A 19,702-nucleotide genomic window follows, 5' to 3' on the forward strand; every position below is an offset into this window, starting at 1 on the left:
TATTTACATGCCATCTTTAATTCCTTGAAGTTATGGGCCTTTCACAGCTTACATTTACCTGTACAAACTGAACAGTAAAAGACGGCTGGCGCAGCCGTGGGTGGGCTGCTATGTTTCTGTCTGGGAAAGCACGTGTTCTTGTGTGTATCTAAAAAACTGGATATGTTAGCTATCTACTGCAACATCTCCTGCCAAAATTTTTACTTTTCCTATAGCAAAATAAGAGTGTCAGGTTCTCTCAGAATCATGCACTAATTATGCCAGGAGAGGTTCAGAGAAAAAAGGCCAGTTTACTTCCAACAATAACCAAAATATCAAATAAGTGTCCTTCAGAATTAGGTTCTCAGCCTTTACAAGTAAATTGTCATGCTCTCTGCCTTTGAGGTGACAGGTCTGTTCAAAAGAAAACTCTGGTTAGATAACACTGATTAGAGACCTACTTAGTTCAGAGACGCACACACTTGATAGGGGACTTCAGTTTCAGACCTGTTGCCCAATAACTGTATTTCCTTTAGATCTCTAGCTGATCTCCTCTCTGGTCACTATTCCCCACCTCCAGGTTAATTTTATCCTTGCTCTCATTCTGCTAATCTCACTTTCACAGGGAAACAAAGCTGCTCTATGGAAGTAAAGAAGGTCATGATACTATAGAATGGATAGAGTGAAAAGCTAATTAGGCTGTTGACAGAGCGGTGTCTCTACTGAGTTAATGGACATTTGCATACCTGGGGGCGGAAATGTTATAGAAAGGTGTTTCCAGTTCTCTGAAATTTCAGGGGGAATAGAATCAACTCCTAACAAAGTAAGGCCTCCCCTACTGCCAGGGAACAGTCACAGTTTTAATGAAGATGTTGCTCTTACCTGAGACCTTCCTTATTCTGTAAAAAAACGTGGTCATTGCCAATTAAATGGGTACAGGCTAACTTAGGCTCATTGCATTCTAGAACTATCAATTTTAAAATGATTTCTCATGCTATTTGTAATAATTCTGTAGTAATGAGTAATAGTGAATTGGTGGTAAGAAAAAAAAATCACATATAAAAAGAATTAGCATTTTAAGATGTGTTAATTTTGTGAAGAAAGTTCTGCTCTGAACACATTTCTGTTCCCAAATGTGATTTTTATGTATTACTGGCAATATCCTACAAGGGCTCTCCCTTATTACTAAATATTTATGCTGCTCATCAGCCAAAGATAATACCCTGCATTTAAAGTCCTGGGAACACATTTAATTAAATATTCTCATCAGTTTATTATGACTGTGTTGACCATATGGTGTGCTAAATACGCACATGGAGGAAAAACTGAGGAACCTTAAGACATCTTTAATTTGATCATTGCTTGTTACGCTAGTAATAACTGATTTTCTCCAGTATCTTCTATTCAAGCCAAATATAAGGCCCAAAGCACCTGAATTCTTAAGCCAATTAGTACAGCCAAATGATTTCTGTGACAAAAAATTTGCCAGAAAGAGCTGCATTATTGCCATAATTTTCATAAATTGCAGTCTTCACAACAACCTGTTGTGGTGACTCAGGTGAGGTCTCTGTTAGTCAGAAAAGTAACACAATGCAGATTCCTTTTCTGAGATATCAACACTCCAGATTTTTTTAGATCCTCTCCCCTTGCTGTCATCTTTTGTAAAGGCTGTGGCTTAAGATGAGGTCAACGCAATGCAGCGATATTGATTCATATGTTAATCACTGACCACGCTTTGCAGAGCAGTCAGACAGATTTGCCTGAAGGATGAGGCAGGGTGTTGGCATACACATTTTAGGTTCACAAATTAAAATTGAGGATAACACCCGAAAGCCAACTGTCTAATAGATGCTAGTGTTAGGTGATGAGTTATTCCAAAATTTCACAGCTACAAGGACTACAAATATATATACTTAAATACAGAGCACTGAAGTAATTAAACAACTCTAAAGAAAACAATCTCCTTTTGAGGTAACTTCCCTGTATTGAACAAAACGTTACCAACTGTAGTTCCATACTGTTTAGGTTTTTTCTCAGAAAGGGATTAATTCTCATAATTTGACTATTTGAAACTACCTACAATCTTTATCCTAAAAAAGATTTATTTTAATTATGGAATTAAAGCAAATATGGGTCTAAAAATTATCTTACATATTTTTTAACTTAATGTTTACACTGACATTAACATTATAGTGTAAAAATACATATATCATTTATTGCCTCCTAAATTTTGTTTAAATTCTTAATTTGCATCAAACTACTTCTGGACTGAAATTAACAGATCAGTAAAAAATGCAGAAAACTCATCATATGAAATACTAATTGTAGTTAGTAACTAAAAATACATTCAGTACTATGTATCAAAAGATTGTACCGCACTAAAAGACAAGTTTTAAAAAGAAGTATTCTCTTCATTTTCTAGATAGGACTGACCATACCATTATTTACAAGATTTCAGAATTACAAGGCCTCGGGTGCTTACAAAAATTCCTCTTCATCTGCTGAAAAACTTTTTTCCCAAATAAAACCAGTGCTAAAATCAGCTCTTTGATCTGCTTTTGTCACAAAATGGTTACTATTCCAAATTGGTTGAAGAAAAATACCTTAACAATTCAGCACTCAGCTGAATTTCAAATCAATTTAAAGGTGTACATAAACAAACTGCCCTTACAAAAAGTACCAGATTCTACTTAAAGATCCTTCTCCTCCATCAGCCCCTTGTGTTTGCTTCTTAATCCAATCCCTTTGAGAGCCTTCAGCTTTGCCCCTGGTTATTAAAAAACAAACAACAACAACCTAAAAACAAACAAAAATCCAAAAACAAAGAAAAGTGTCAACAGAGAAATCAAATCCTGGATAACTGAAACAACATTGGATTAATGAAAATCTCCAAAGCATAATAGGCTATGGGAAGGAAGAAACATAACAAAACAAAGCTTTGCTCAGTGCCTGGGCGACTGAAACAACTCAAGAATGAAGTGATAAATACACTGAAAGTGCAGTCAGGATCATTACTGTTGTTTTACCTTCCATATTAGATGGAAACACAGTTTGCCTTGGAAGCTATACAGGCAACATGTAAATATCTAACGAATGTTTCAAAAATTCAGGAGTCCATAGCCAGTGTACATTTGAACAAGACAATAACGCTAAACATCTTGATCTGCCAGATAATCCAGATTCAAAAAACTCTATTTTCAGCCTCTAGATCCTTAAGCAAATATCCAAGTCTCATCTCTGAACAGAACTGATGAACTTGAAGTTCACGCTGACATGGTGCACTACGTTTAGACTACACCTCTGTTCTCAGGCAGAGGAGTAAGAGCATCCACTATTTCTAACTTTCTGTGTAGGCTGCCAGGATCATGGGCTAAACTCAAAGGAGTAAACAGGCAGCAGCTGGGTAGGGAGTGGGAGGAGAAGATCTAGGCTGAGTTTGACTCAGTCACCCCCCTACTCACTGACTCACATACCAGCGCAGTAGAAACTGCTGTAATTTGTGCTGGTTGCAGTCAGGTATAAATTAACTCTGATACAGAGGAGCAAGGAGTAGTATGACTGATATGCTTTCCCTGCTTTTAAGGAATAATTTTTTAGGATGGAGAATGCTTCCTATGCCTGTCTTCTGAAAGGTCCAAGCTAAAGCCTAAGATTCTTTAGGACTTTCTAGTGACCTGTAAATTACTGCATGGCATTCTCACTGGGCTTTAGAAAGAAATTAACTATTATCATTTCCTACTCACAAAGCCACTCTTTAAGCTCTCTCCGTCTTTCCATTCACTGGAAGGCAAAGTATTACCCTTCTACAATTCTGATTGGGATACAGATACAAAAGTTTGGCAAGTATTGTTTCTGGAGTTCCTTTTTGTTGAAAAAGCTATACAACAACTATCCCAACTAAATACTGGGAATTAAATCCCCCTGGCTACCTCAAATTCAGCCTATCCACAGCAAGATTAAATGCACTGGTAGAGCTATTATTATTATTTTATTATTCTTTGGCTCCTGCATGTTTTCTGCGTGAGTCATCGTGCTGGTGCCAGTACTGTAATGTAGGCCTGGCACAACAGGTTTCAGATGTACAGTACTTCAGGCACTGTACTACCTGGAACCTTGAGCATGGCATCATGGAGTACCAAAGAGGAAAGAAAGTACATGGCAATAACCAGTTCCCTAGGTAACAAAGAGATACTACTAAAAGAGAAAGAGGAACACAAAAGTAAATAAATAAATGCTTGCAGTAAATGCCCGCAAGCATAACTAACACTACTGGATACTGCAGAGAACAGAGTGGAGCAGAGCATGTAAATTCATGTACCTTGTATCGGGGAGGAAACAGGGAAAATTCTTCCTATAATTAGATGAAATGATGTGCTTTTAGGCAGCCAGGATCACCCTACCTCCCAGCTCTCTTCCTCTTTACCTCCTAACTACTTTTGCAACATTTTCACATTACAGCTACTAAGCAACAGGAGGTTTGCAGAAAGTGAGTCACTCTCATGTGGCTGATAGACTGGAGTGCAAGAGAGAGATTAGTGACCTGACATTGCACAGCCCCAAATATGTTGTACTGATAGATAACCAACATGGCCACTGAATGTAGCAAAACTTAATAAATTATAAGTGCTTTAAAAGGATGTAATTATAGTCATGGTGTATAATTATCACAGATAGAAGAGGTAGGCTAAAAAGAGTGGTATATGTTAGATGCACAGCAGACATGTGGCATTAGGCATTCCATATAAATAAGGTATTCCCTTAGTTAACTAGCCAATAATTAAATTAGATTTTATGTCGCAATATGAAAGTGTTGGGCTTTGGACTGATAGCAAAAATTTTTCTACTAAGAAAAAGGGAAGGGCAAAGCCACACAAGGTTAGTTAATTACCAATGTAAGCAACAGATTTTGACAAAATTGGGAATATTTGTGGCAAGAGACATCCTTTTGACTGATGCTTTACTATTTTTTTTTATTTTAACAGAATAATGGAAGATAGATCTATCTGAAAAAGGCCTCAGGAGGTCATCTTTGCCATTATTTTATCTCCAGGCAGGACTGACCTCTACTTCAGATTTGAAACAGGTTTGTCTGTCTCAATCTTTTCTGTTGTTTTTGTTGTTGTTTATTTGTTTGCTTTTCCTGAAAGAGATCTGCATCAGATGTTTTGACGGTTTGTTTTTTCTAACTCAAGCAAAGCTTATAGCAACAGACATTGCCATCAATCTTTACAAGTACGTTTTGTAACACTTAGATTTAGGGCCCATAAGTGAGGGCCCACCAAAGCACATCTGTAGAATAGACTGAATCAACTGTGGTATAAACATAGACTATATAGAATAAAAACACTTGTGAGTATGAAAAATTTTAGTGCCTGCACATATTAGACAACTGCAATTCAGAGCTGTTCTTTCCATTTTTAAATTGTTACACTCTGGGATGCTTGGTTATTGGTAGATATTCTGAGAATGCCTTCATTTCAGAAGTTTGTTGTATCATTTTGTACTTTCGTTTTGTTTTTTTGGTTTGTTTTTAAGAACCTTAGCTCAGCCTTCAATCTTCTAACATGCCATTTTATGTCTAGAACTAACTAGAAATATTATTTACCTACCCACCTGAATGTATGTGCAGACAGTTCAGAGACTTTTCTTGAACACAGTAAGATTATTTTCCCCCTATCTTTGAAAATAAAAAGTGGCTAATTTGGCACAAGCATTTTACTTGGGAAAAATGCTTTGAGGAACTGCATAATATGAAAAGCTGTCTAATCATGCAAATTCAGAGCATTCTGTCAAATGAATATGCCTGAATCACACACAGTGAGTTTAACTCACACTGAAAAAATGATAGCAATTGCAGTAGTCTGTCATTTTAAGAAAGTAATTATAGTAAAATATTACTGTCACAACTCCACATTGTATCAGGCCATGTCCAAAGGACTTCTAATAGTAGGGTATAACTCCTCCTTACCATTTTAGATGTCTTCGGTGCAACTGTCGATGTTCAAGAATAAAGAATGCTTTTGCTTAATTCATTAAGGGAAAAAAAGGAACAAATGAAGAAGACATTAAACTATTCTGACTGCCTTGTATGAACAAATGCACTGAGTTGAACAAAAGAAAGCAGATGCAGACCTGTCTTCTAATTGTTACTTTTATTAACTTGTCAGTTATTTCCTTGAAGATATGAATTGGATTCATTTAGACATTTCTACACACCACAGAATGAAGCACAAGGTTCAGTAACAGGTGCCAATAAAAAAAAAAAAAACTCTATTAGTAATTTATTTTTATCCTTTCTAGGTTAGCTTGCTTGGAAAAAAAAAAACATCAAAGCAGGACAAATACTAAATCCACTGGCTTATTTGTAGAGCAAACTTTCATGATATATTGTCATAATTCTCTATTTTGTGTGTTCCTGCCATTTTGTGGTGAGTGTCCCCACGGAGGTTTTTTTTATTGGTACCAAGACTGAATCTTATCCCTTCCGCTTGACTAAAATATCAGCAATATTCAGAGTTATTCCATTTATTTCCTAGCTTACAATTTCATTAATTAAAAAAAAAAAACAAAAACAAAAAAAACATTTGTAGACTATATTATGAACTGTTCCATGAGGACTCAAACCAATAAAGCTTGGATTCACACCCAAAATTGCTACATTACTCCCCAGTCAAACAAATACCACCAGTTTACCTCCCTTACCATCTTGCAAGATCAGTAATGTTCCCTGTTCCAGCCACATCCACTGCCCTTCTTCACCCTTTCACATCTAGTGAACATCAGACAGCAGACAGAACATTTGCTAGTGTGGTGAAGCCTGGACCATCCCTACATATGGCTGGAGACAGTAAGCAAGATCTCCTGAGCTTCCCTTGGAGACTTTCCCTCAGCTGGAAACTGTAATTTGGGTCTCGTATCTACCTAGATGCTGATATTGCAGCAACATTTAGGAATTCGTATCTATGAGGTCTTCAACACTCCTCTACATTTAGCAGAATAGTGAAGATGCAGTCACGTAAGTTGAACTTCCCTGAGAGCACAGACTCAATTTAAAAGGCTTGCATCCAGACACTTCTTTTTCAGCCTCTAGTTTTGCTATTGTTATTCTAACACAACATAGTTCTCTGGTAGAGGAAAAGGCTTCATTCTCAGTAAAAGTAGTACAACAAAGGAGCAGGCAATCATTCAGCTCTCAAAGGACATAGCTGCTTCTGTTCTTCTGCACTGTGTTTCAACTGCTCTGAATGAAATAAGAACACGAAAAACATGGAGCATTTTGAAAGTACAACTAAAAGCATCCAACTCAAATGTTTGTGTTGATTAAACTTTAGAATAAAATTCCGAATATTTTTGCCTGAAAATCTATATGTACGTTCATTGAATAACAATAATTAGTCCAAACACATTAAGAAAAAACCCTCCTGGCAGATTGTGGTGAAACTGTTCAATGCTCAATAATCAGAGTACTTTGAATTTTCTTACGAACAGCAGTTCCAATGGGCTTCTATCTGCAGAACAAACTTTCTGTAAAATAGCATTTGAAGAATGTTTAACTTCAAGCTGAAATAAAATGGATGATTGAATACGAATGAACTTTCTACATGCCTACACTACTGACTAACCATTCTCATATGATCAATTAGATGATACATTTTAAGGGGCATTCAGGATTTATTTTGTAACATCCCTTTCAAAAGAGAATGGCAGCACACAAAGACTTACATAACAGCAGTTAACATGATATGCAACTTAGCATTTAACAAACACCGGTAATTTACCATTTGCCCACTTTATGCATACTATTTTATATTCCACTTATGTTCTTAATCTTTTCCAAGTATTTTAATAACCCTAGGAAAAAAAAATTGATAGTTTATATATAAAATTACAATCTTCAGCTGAAAAAAATGCTTGTGGCTTCAGAGATCTTTCAGTTTAGAGCAACTCAATATCTGCTTCAGAATTTATACAGCAAACATACCAATCCTCAAGCACCATTATGAAGAGGTTTGTTTTTTCTTAGGTCAGGATAACTGATGAAGAAAAAAAGATGCTGACAGAACATAAAATTGTGGAGAGAAAAAGAATTCTAAACAAAAAATTGCTTGTAACATCATTTCTCTAATTTCATTCCCCACAAACTCTCCAGTGCAAAAACAAAGAGGGAGAACTAGTGATACTTCACTTCATTATTGTTTACAGATAGCACCTCAAAATAAAAATTTCATTTCTTTAGGACAGTAGTTTTAAGTTAATCCAGCAGGAGGTCCACACTGACCAACTGCACAACAGACTTCCCAGCAAGGACAACTCTGAAGCTATGGATGGATAGTCTGACTACCTGCTATATGCTATGCAGTGAAATACAGGCTTCTAATCTGCACACAACTAAAACAAACAACCTCCAAAGATAGATTTGTACCAAAAAAAAAGAAAAAAAAGAAAACCTGTAGCAGAAAAAGAGACGTGGATGTTTAAGAGTTTCTAATTGGGTGAATGAATCCTCATAGGTAACACATGCCTTTTGCAGTAAATTAAGAGGTTTATAGGACAGTAGTTTAAAAAGACATTCATTACCAGATTTTCTTAAAAATTAATCTGTTACTACCTCTTGGAGACTGCTTTCTAAACTGAACAGACCTTACAAAGAGCATTGGCTATAAGAGCTACACCTTATTCAGTGCCTGAGTATTCTACACTGAATTTATCTTGTTACATTGACGGTACAGACAACCTAAATGTATTTCAACCTATGGAAAACTTACTCTTTCTATTCACTATCAGGTCAAGCCCTGATACTTACGCTTGAGTAATTTTTTTTTTTTTTTTTTTTTTTTGTAACTTGTGAACATCTAACCAAATCTCTTGAGATCAAGAAGAGAGTAAATGCACTCCTGCAACAGCTATTGCAGGAGAAGAGTTGTTTATAGTGGGATTCCCATTATTGCTTCTATTTGTAATTATCTTTGCAACTATTTAACTCCCATCCAATTAAGCACAAATTCTGAATAATGATACACCTCAACTTACAGTGTCTGTAATGCAGATGAATCTCTATCACTGTTTTTTTTTTCAGCTGTTAGCTGACAGGGACAAGGAGCATCTCTTGCAATATTTGTATATGATCAAGAAGGGCAGTGCCTCTGAACTCTGTTTTATTGTGGGTCTGTTGTTCCTTTCAAGCAAATATGAAAAATAAAGGAACACCTAAAACTCTGTCTCAGCCACACTAATCCTGTGAAAGCAATGATTCACCTTGTAATGGCTTTCCATAAATTACACAGCTAAAAATGGGTAGAAAATGTGAAACCATTAACACCTCTTGTAGTGTAAATTCTCTCACCCCTTGTGAAGAAATGCATGGCAGTAAAAACAAGAGATGAAGGTGTCAGCACTCATCATGTTTAGATATGTTGCTAATAATTCAAGTCTTCCTCCTTTGGAGCATACAATTTTAGAATGAATCATTCTTTATTTCCTTTTTCAAATGAAAATTGAGGTTGTTTTGTTCAGAGATTCTATGTGTTTTCTTCCCAGCTATGAAAAGAAGAGATTAAAATGGCTAATTACATGTGATGCCAGCATCATCCCATAGTAGCACTGTGCAGTAGCAGTGTTTGGTATGTTATCATCTTCCATGCATCAGCACAGAAATGAAAATGATTGGTGGTAAAACTGTCAACATTGGAAATAAAAGCAATACAAACTTTGTGAATCAGAAGGATATGGAAGAAAGGGGGACAGTGCATTTTTGTACCTGTGAACAGTCTTTGGGAGTAGCACTCCCTCTCACTCCACAGAGCAGGTCAGTCACCTGGGCCTGGCAAGAATAGCATGTGCTGGCAGGGCTCCACTGTGGTTACTGCTTTGTAGAAGTAAATGATAAAATACAAGCTGAAAACTGTGGTTTCAGATGCCAAGTTTAGATATTTGGCTGCTATACTAAGACTGGTGGTTAAATAAATAAATGAAGCCTTTATTCAACATCCTATTTTATTACTTTTGAAGGAATTAAGGAAATTTGCTAACTACAAGGTGCCAGTCTATAGCCTTTATATACACAAAGCTCTATAAGGCCCAGAATCTAACTGACAATCATCAATTGCTGAAGAGCTTGGTTAAGCTCCACAACCCTAAATATCTATTTCAGATGCTAAAAGCAAAAGATACAACCAGATGCCAGGCAGAACAGTGCATAATCTCATGAATTTCATGATACAAAAAAACTATAGCAGTGCCATTCTCCTTGAAAAGGTGAGAGAACATAGGCCTCATACTCAGAGTTGGCAAAAGCCTCGATACCCTCACAGTTCTTTACATACTGCTTAAATTAGCTGTTTTCAATTACTGCTTCTATATTTTTTTGTATCCAGTTATCAAGAACTTGGAATATCAATCAGGTCAAGGTCTCTTGCCTGCTCATTACATCACAAGAAGTTTTTCCAGTGCTCATCACACATGAAACTCTAGGTATTTTGTACTCTAGCAGGACCTTATCAGGCTGTTGAAGTGACTTTAAGAGTTACTACACACAGTCAGCCTAAGAGGGTCTAGTTGCAGTACAGGATGCATTAGTCTGTAGTCCAGCAGCACAGAATGCTGCTGCAGAAGAGGATTACAACCCACAGGCTACATTGACACCACATAAGTGGAGTCTGGGCAAAGCATGAGGAAAGAAATCACTACTCCTACTCAGAGAGCTTTAGCTACAAGAAGCTACAACATATAATCTCAGGTATTTAGCTAGCCATCTAACTGTATCTCCAGCAAAAAACACTGGTCTATTTTCCTCTTTCATGTTGAAACCTATTATTTTCTTCAGGTATTTTTTTTTTAAACGTTAATCCATTAACTTTATGTGCTTTGATCTTCCCATAGGGAATTTATTTTCTCTCTTCAAAGACAGAAAGAGAAGATATTCTCCCCAGCCCATAGCTTATATTCTCTTCATATGTCACAGCACGACTGCTTTTTTCTTCTTCTCTTCTTCTTCTCTTTTTTCTTTTTAATTTATTAACATTTAAGAAATCAAATTTCAATTTAGAAGTGAGCCTGACAAGTTTATTCCCGATGACAAAAGGTGAATGTGGTCTCTGATGAAAAATCTGAAAGACATTATGCACACACTCCTGAAGCAAACACTCAACAAAAGGTTCGTTGAGGCAGAGCAGCTGAGGGAGAGCAAAGATAGTCAAAGGTAGTCACAGACCAAAGGTGAGGAAAGAGGCAAAAAGAACAAGGCAGAGATGATTATGTTTTACCCCAGTAACCCACTTTCCCCATATATGAGCCTTACTGGATGAGAATATCTCCTCCTACCAGCACCATGCTATTACAACCTACTGCTCCTCTATTATTAACTGGTGTTTATTAACAGATGCATCACCAAGCACCAGGCATGCTTGTAGGAGTTACAGAAAATCATGAGTAACAGAAGCCATCACCCTGAAGCCATCTTCCTAGACAAACAGGGAGCAGAAGTAGCTGCAGACAGCTTTATTTCCTGGTACCTTGAGAGAAAAAAAAAACTCAGAAAGAAGCTAGAAGTTTCAACTTCTTAGAAAATGTGTCAATTTCGGGAACGCTGTGACAGAGACACAGTCCCACACCAACTCAGTTCTGTGAGACAAATTTGGAGGACATCAACAGCAAAGGAAAGACATTCATTAAAGCTCTGGGATAAATATAAACTCTACTCTCTATTTCTCTGATGCTATAGACAAATGACAAAATATTTGTTAGTATTTTCTTATCAAACAAACAACAAGGATGCTTACAAGCTTGCCATAAAGGATACCTATAAACTTGCAATGAACAGCAGATAAAAAAATAAGCACCAATAACATATCCAACGTAGAGAAAAGCACTACTGGGAAGAAATCTAGATTGCCTGAACTGGGACAAACACCACCTCAGTGAACTGGAGGTGAGGCTCACAAAACAGGAAGCTCAATTCCAGTACCATCCAACAGCTAACTTCTCAGTTTTAGATAGTCTGAAAAACAAACAATTAAAACAAATTGCCTATCACAAAACAACCCATTAATTCACGCACATGCAAAAACACCAGTCTCTCAGGATTTTATTTCCAAACAGAACAAAACACTGAGCTGTTAAGAAAAGCATGCTTTGCATCATAACATCCATATGCAGAGGATAGCCCTTGCATAGCATCATGGAAACATCTAAATTGGGTGTCCACCACACTCATTTGTACAAAACAGCTGCCACTAAAAAAACTTCATGCTCCTAGGCAGAAGTGTTTGTTCCAGCTCTGAACATCTTCTAGAAATCTCACACTTCTCTCAGAGTATTAAGATCTTCTCTCTTAATTCTTGCAAGGCCAACTCTTTTGTTTCTAATCTCTGAGTATTCATTCTGTGTGTTCATCTGAAGAGCAGTTCTATATAAAATCTATGTGGTGCATGGAAATACAAAGCATGTTATTTTCTCTGGAAGGCTTTACTTTTCCAGAAGAACCTGATTTTGGCAATAGCAATAAGGAATTCTTAGTTCTAAGTGCCCCCAAATTCTATGTTAACTAAATATAATCCTTGAGTCTTTTTCTTAAGGGATTTCAGAACCAACTACAATATCTTCCTTTCTTTCTTTCCATTTTGAAGACAGAAGGACTGAGACAGCACTGAATTTCCTTCTGTGTGTAATACAGTGAGACAGTGTGATGCCTAATGTAGCAATGAATTGTGCTTGTTCACATTCTACATTCCAGTCTATCCTTAGATTTTCTTCACTCAGTCTATCTATATTCATAGTAAAAATAAAGCAGAAACAATCTACTCCATCTCAAAGGCACATGACCCCAATTCAGCCCTGTTCATTGATAGACATGGGTTAGCAACAGAAGTGATGGTATTGCCTCAGTAATTCTTCCTGCCTGAATATAACATAGGGAAATGTATCACATTCCTTCATTTTCAGCAGGACAAAGATCCTATTTCTCTTCACTATACTCTCAGTGTACACATATAGTACAAACAAAGCTCGTCAACTTTTGTCCAAAAAGCCCTTTAACTAGGAACTGGGAAAGAATGGCTTAGCATGAGCATCTCTCTACATCTGCATATACATAACAATAACACTTACAGTTAGTTCTACTACTTGATGAAAAGAGTTTGGGAAAGAGAAAACCTGAAATTTCAAGTCTTCCTTAAGTGACAGTACTGGGCTGTTGATCTTTTAGCGATCATATGCCTTGCATTTCTGCAAACACCGAGGCATCCACAATGCTGCTGTCTGATGTAGGAAATTAAAGTAAAAGAAGTAGCCTCCACTTTAATGATTCTGATTTTTTTCTGAACTGCTCCCAAGATAAGAATTTATAAATTAGAGATTGGCAGAGAAAAAAATATAAAGGTCTTTCTGGAAGTCAGAAGTTCTGCTTGGCTTAAAAAAAAGAGTCAAGGCCCTCATCTTAATTCTTCAAATACTCTAGGTGAATTTTCTTCTGACCTCAGTCTGCAATGTCTTGTCCCACATGAAAGAAAGAAGCCAACTTTGCCTAGTTTATTCTCTCAGTAAGAAAGCCCAGATCAATAAACGCAGACGACTATACTTGGACCAAATTAGAGGAAATTGTAGCTCAGAGCAGAGGGATTCCCTTTGTTTATTTGACAGCACCGAGGAATTACAGCAGTCCTGTTTCCTACCACCACTGGCTGCCTGTTAGCTATATTTCTGCTGTTAGAGCCCAGAAACACACTACTGCTATCACAGCACAGACTGAGAGGAAGGCCATATCCAGGGTAAGTTAGGCTAGGAACCCTCCATCCCTTGGAGGTGTAGCTGATGCTCGGAGATTGATAAATCTAAATGAAGCAGCCTCAGGAAGGGAGAGGTCTCAAACATCGATGGACAAGTCGTATTCACCACGGAGAAGATTCAGGGAAGGCACATTTCAAGTTAGACCATCTGCAGTGAAACAACAGAGAACTGTATACAGTGTATGAGTCACTGCCTAAGACACCTGGCTGCCAGGGACTGTTACGTGACTGGTGCTGTCAAGAGATGGAATGTTTGTTTGGCATAGCAAGCTGCAAGTGTAAACACCTATATTCATCTCCTCTTCCCCATACACTTACTGAGTTGCTATCCTTGCCTAGTACTCACAATACTTCTCTACCACCCCTCAAATGAGAGGCATTCCTCATTTATTGCAACTTTTTCCACCATAGGTCCTAGATGCCAGTTTTTTAAAGATATGAGGAAATATTTATCAAACGTTCTCCTTTGTTATTTACAGCAATGACCATCAGTTTCAAAGTAGAAGTTACAGAAATAAACATAAGCCTTTCAGAAAATCTTTTCAACTCAACATTTTGCAAGTGGTCACATATATCCAGACACCAAAGCACAACTACTCCAAGCAGGTTGGATGGGGAACAGTTTCCTTTAGTCTCAACCAGATTCACTCCTATAAACAAGCAGTGATAGTATAAAACCAAACACAAACAGTATCACCACACTTAATATAACAAATGAAATGCAGTTTTAAATTAACATTTGGTTAGTCACTAGTTAACTCGTTAGATGTTTTTTTACAATATTTGGAGACTTTTCAGGTTTGTTCAGCAGAGTATATAATGCTTAATTCATAGGGAACAACCTCCTGAGCTACATTTTTTCTACATTTTTTAATGCTTTCCATCTAACTTGATAGCATAACTTTGCTGTGCTGCTGCAGCATCTCAGAGTGAAGCTAATTTGTACAGAACTGTTTAGCAACATGATCTAGAGCCAGTGAGAATCCTCCAAGGATTTCAGATTTAACTTCCTATGCAGACCTGATCTCTGGGGCTCTGTTTTCCTCTGCTGGTTAGCACTTCATCTTCTAAAGGGCTTTAGTACTAGCAACCATTCAGTGTCTGGAGTACTTGTACAAGAACTACCATTTTCTCCAAGACTACTGCAAGTGACTCCAGAATCTTGATACCTCTTGTACTCTCACAGTACTAACGGGTGCAAAGCTCTGCTCTTCTCCCTAAGAAGAGTATTTCCTTTCCCAAGGTGCAGACCACCTCTTGATTCATCCACACTCCTTATTTGACACATTAAACTAATGCATTTCCTTCCCTTAATGTCTGATTCTGGAATTGTTGTTTTATAATAAGTCAAAGTCCCTTCATTCTTCATGGTATACGTCCCTACCCTGACTCCTCATGAGATAAGAACGGTGGGAAGAATGGGCTCAGGATTGAGAAGAGGCTTTACTTCTAAAACTATATTGAAGAAGGTCCTCAGCAACCAGTTTTCTGGGAGTCAGCAGTGAAAACAGTATCAGCCTGTATAGTTCATAACTGGCTTATGCCAGATGGGAGTTGAACAAGAAAGCATCTGTCAGTTATGGTTACAGTTAGGAGCTCATTCTACTGCTAAAACACTTCAGTCTCTGCACAGAACTTAAAATCAAATCCACTTACCCTCCTTACAGTTAACTGGATAAAACTGATTGTCCGAACAAGGTCAGAACAAAGACAATGAATCAGTACTGCAGGGGTCTCAGCTTTAGCTTTGCTGCTCTAGACATATAGACGTTATTTATTTAAAGATAAAATAAAATAGATCATATTGCTTAATGTACACTAAGCAATTGGGAAATGACATGCAAAATGTGCAGCTTAGTGTCAAGATGCCGTGACGTGATATATTCTGCCTTTTCTTTCCCTTCTCTTAGTTTTCTTAGGAGAATTTGTTCACTGCAAAGAAAACATTAAGTGACTTGAAATATTTCTGTATGTATATCATCTAGTCAACAAAATTGCCGAAAAAACATCAGCGTGTGATCTTCATGGATGTGTGGGAGAAGGTATCGCAGCTGTCAGGGAATGACTGTACCACTCCTTGCTGGAAAGAAGTCAAACGTTTCAGAAGCAGACATTTATAGCCTGGTGGGATTTCTGCTAAACACACGGGATGTACAGACTATCGATAACTTCCAGGAAGATACCTGCTGATTCATCCTGGCAGTACCCGCTCTCAGGCTGAGCTCTCCCTAGATCCCAATCAGCAGAAAGGCTCCCAGCTACAACACTGACACCAGCTCAGAGAATTCTACTTTGAAATTCTCACATAAGCTGATGGTCTACAAGCTATCACTGAATCTCAGGCTTCTTCAGAAGTGTGGGAAACAACTAGAAAGCCAAAGTCTTCCGGAAAGATCCTTCTGCCATTTGGCGCATCTGTGGTGGAAAACAAAACCAGCCATATTTATACACAATTCTGTCGCCTGCAAATATGAGTATTTGGCCAAAAACAATCCTAGGAAATCAAGCCTGCAGTATTCACCACTCCCACCCTTTTATAAGGGATGCAAAGTCATCTTGCCAGAGTTTTGCTTACTGATGCTCAATCTGAAGCCTATTTAGGAATCTTTGCATTTTTACAAATAGACAAGTCTAAATATCTTATGTCAACAGTTTTGAAAGATTTGATCCCACTGAGGATGTCTCAGGTACACAAAGTGCCAAACATTTTAGCTGCTCAGTGATAGCACAAAGCACTTTACACTTTCCAGGATTAGGTCACAACTTTCCTTTTGCTGTTATTGATTAAAGCTCTTTGTTTCTTTGCTTCCCTCCCCCTTTCCCTATTTGAATTGTCACCATGGGTGACAGCTGACAGGTGCAGCTATCTTCTGTGCACACACTGGAAATTGATGCTATTGGAGACATATGAAGAAACGAGGAAGGGGAACATTCAGCAGCTATCAGCAAATCTAACCAGAATTCAAAAAGCTTTTCCACAGATCAACCTAAATGAGAGAGAGGTTTTTTTTTCCCTTGTAAGCATTGTTGAGGATCAGAGCAGTAAGAAATGTCTAGTATTAGAACTCCTTTCTAAACTCCAAAAATTACGCACAAAACACCCTTGCGTGTTATAGGAACCTTTCCATGCAATAATCTGTGCCAACAGCTGGAGGATGACAGTATGACAGTAGATAAGTTTGTGTTTTCAAGCAGCAGTGCCCTTTGTCTTACTGCAGCTCACCATAATTAAGGCCCTAAGTAGGGCCAGATTCACTAGCACATTAAAGAGGAGCTATTTTTATATGTGAACGCAAATGAACAAATGTAATTTCTAACCATTAAGCTTCCGAAGAAGACAGCAAGTGAGCTCAAGGATGATTACTGATTTTCATAGTTTCTAGGGAAACTTTGCCAGGACCTAAATGTATATAGAAAGTCAGCACATTGCCTGACTCAGGTCTAAAATGGTAACTAGCCCATTACAGAAATTCTGCCTCCTCAAAACTGATATCCTTGGTGTGAAAAGATGCTGAGAAGCTCATGGAGCCAATTCCTAAGTCCTTTCCTTTGCAGATTCCCACTTACGCAGAGCTCAGTACTTTGGGCTTATTGCTCTCTGATGATTCAGAGATGAATTCCAGCAAGAACTTCAGTACACAAGGCTCACTGGGAAGACCCACTCCTTATCTCTTCTTCTGAAATACATGAATTCTAGACTGAAGATCTGTCCTGCTTTTGACAGCCCAAGAAGAACTACCAGCATGGATGTAAGGAGCACTACCCGCTGAGTGTGCCCATGAAGCTCCTGTGTGACTTCCCAGTGACAGGACCCGAGGGAACGGCGTGGAGCTGCATCAGGAGACAGTTGAGTTGGTGTTAGGAAGACGTTCTTTGCTGATAGGGTTGTTGGGCACAGCACAGGCTCCCCAGGGCAGTGGTCATGGCCCTGAACTGCTGGAGTTCAGTGAGCATTTGGCCATTGGTCTCAGACACAGGGTTTGGATTTTGAGTGGTTCTGAGGAGCCAGGGATTGGCCTTGATGATCCTTGTGGGTCCCTTCCACAGCCATTCCCTGAAGCAAGACTACCACCACGCACAGTGGCTGTACTAGCTTAACAGCCAACACTGTGCTAAATAAATCAGCAAGTAAAAAATTAAAGGACCTAAACTGCAAAAGCCATACCTTCTGGGTCATAACCAAGAAGGTCTTGGCAACCTTACCTAAAACCAGCCTGCTGCATGTGACAGCGAGATTTGCTTTTCCTCTGTTACAGATTTAGACACCCTAACTGGATATGAGCATGTACGGTTTTACTAAACATGCAGTCTACTGAGACAGTACTTACAAAGGAACAGAATGAAAGGTTTTCCCCATCTACCAAAATCTATCAAGCTTTTGCAAGAGGTGGTTTAGAGAGATAGAGGCAGACACCAAGTTAGAGAAGATTGCATTGAATGTGAAAAATGAGGAAGCTTGCTTGCAGGGAATCTGGATTTTGTACTCTGTGGGAGGAATATGAGCACTTGAATTCAAGCCAAATTTAATAATGTATTCCAGTGATCTGCTTTTTTTTATTTATTATTTATTTTAAAAAAAATCACCAACACTTCCTCTCTTCCTGAACACTATACGTAAGGGGTACAGTAAAAAGGATGAAAGATTACTAAGTTGTAATGTGTAACCTTTGGTCTGATTCCTTTGTACTTGACTGTGCTGTTCCACTTAGGTACAGCCTTGTTTCTGTTATTCTGATATATATAATATTATTCTGTTATATTATTGCTGGAACAACTTATCTACTCTACAGAAATTTAAAATTTAGTGAAATACAACAAAATCCATCTTCTAACCCTCAACCTGAAATTTCCATCCATACTAGATGAAAAAGTTGAAAACCTGAATGATTGGGAAACAGTCAAATGTTTACTTTTAACATATTCATTTGTGAGTGATGTTTTTCAAACAGAATCATGAAGGGCTGAGGTTGGAAGGGGAGGTCATCCTGTCCAACTGAAAACAGGGCCCACAAGACCAGGTTACTTGAGACATCTTCTGGTCAGATTTTTTAATATCTCCAAAAACAGTTCTCCAAACAACATTCCCAAACACACATGTAGCAGTGCTTTAAAAGGTTATTTAAAAAACAAAACTTGCAACTTCATTTCAAAGAACGCAAAGAAGTCTGTTCCATAATTTGGTAAAATATTTCCCCACATGCAGAAATGTGAAATAAAAAAAAAACCTTTTCCCAGCAATGACTGCATTTTTAATGCTGTTCAAGTCTTCAATTTCATTCTCCAATTAAAATTTTAAAGTTCAATCATATAAATATCCACCTTGATCTGATAGGAACGTCTTAAAAGAAAATCAGCATATCCGGTATTATGTACTATGTACTAACAGCAGTTCATCACTATATTGCCAGGAAATACTCTCTTCAATTCTTTCGTTGATCATGTAAGGAGTTTGTAAACTGTGGACACTTCCTCTCCTAGTTAACTCCAGAAACAGGACACATCACAGCCTCTGGTGTATTCCCACTGCCTATCAATTCTATTTCTCTGACTTCTTGCAAAGGCTGTCTCAATTCCACATGCTGTTTGCCATATTTTATAATACTAAAAACTAGAGAAGTTCACGGCACTGAATCCCCACAAATACAAATGGTCAGCTACTTGGTGCTTCGAAAACACAGGCAAACTCCAGCTCTGATGTATAAATATGTGGTGACAACACTTGGTTTCAACATGATTACTGATTTACATTTAAATACCACTGAAAAACAAACCAACAAAAAATACTGAAATGAAATAATATGGTTTTGATGTTCTGAAAAGTCATCCTTTTAGGTGACCTTGTGATACTGAGTCCAGCAGATGTGAGTTGCCACTTCAGAAATTTCTTTCTCATTTACTCTGAAATAGAAGACTTGCTTTTTTTTTTTTTTTTTCCTATAAAC

The 19,702-nt window shown here is 37.8% G+C and overlaps 1 long non-coding RNA gene across 4 annotated transcripts in view; it reads left to right on the forward strand.

Annotated features, from left to right (window-relative positions):
* The window catches only part of LOC109369465, a 52,115-nt gene extending 32,431 nt beyond the window's left edge, over positions 1-19,684 (forward strand). For 2 of the 4 annotated variants that reach the window (XR_002118546.1, XR_002118545.1), the window contains 2 exons: positions 4,962-5,062; positions 5,956-8,765. This is a non-coding gene — a long non-coding RNA (uncharacterized LOC109369465). Of the gene's footprint in view, positions 1-4,961; positions 5,063-5,955; positions 8,766-15,670; positions 16,743-17,484 lie in introns of those variants that run through there. The other 2 variants (XR_004160949.1, XR_004160950.1) reach the window with 2 other exon arrangements.
* The last annotated feature ends 18 nt before the right edge of the window (positions 19,685-19,702 follow it).

The sequence above is a fragment of the Meleagris gallopavo genome, chromosome 11 (genome assembly GCF_000146605.3).
Source record: "Meleagris gallopavo isolate NT-WF06-2002-E0010 breed Aviagen turkey brand Nicholas breeding stock chromosome 11, Turkey_5.1, whole genome shotgun sequence".
Taxonomy (NCBI): Eukaryota; Metazoa; Chordata; class Aves; order Galliformes; family Phasianidae; genus Meleagris; species Meleagris gallopavo.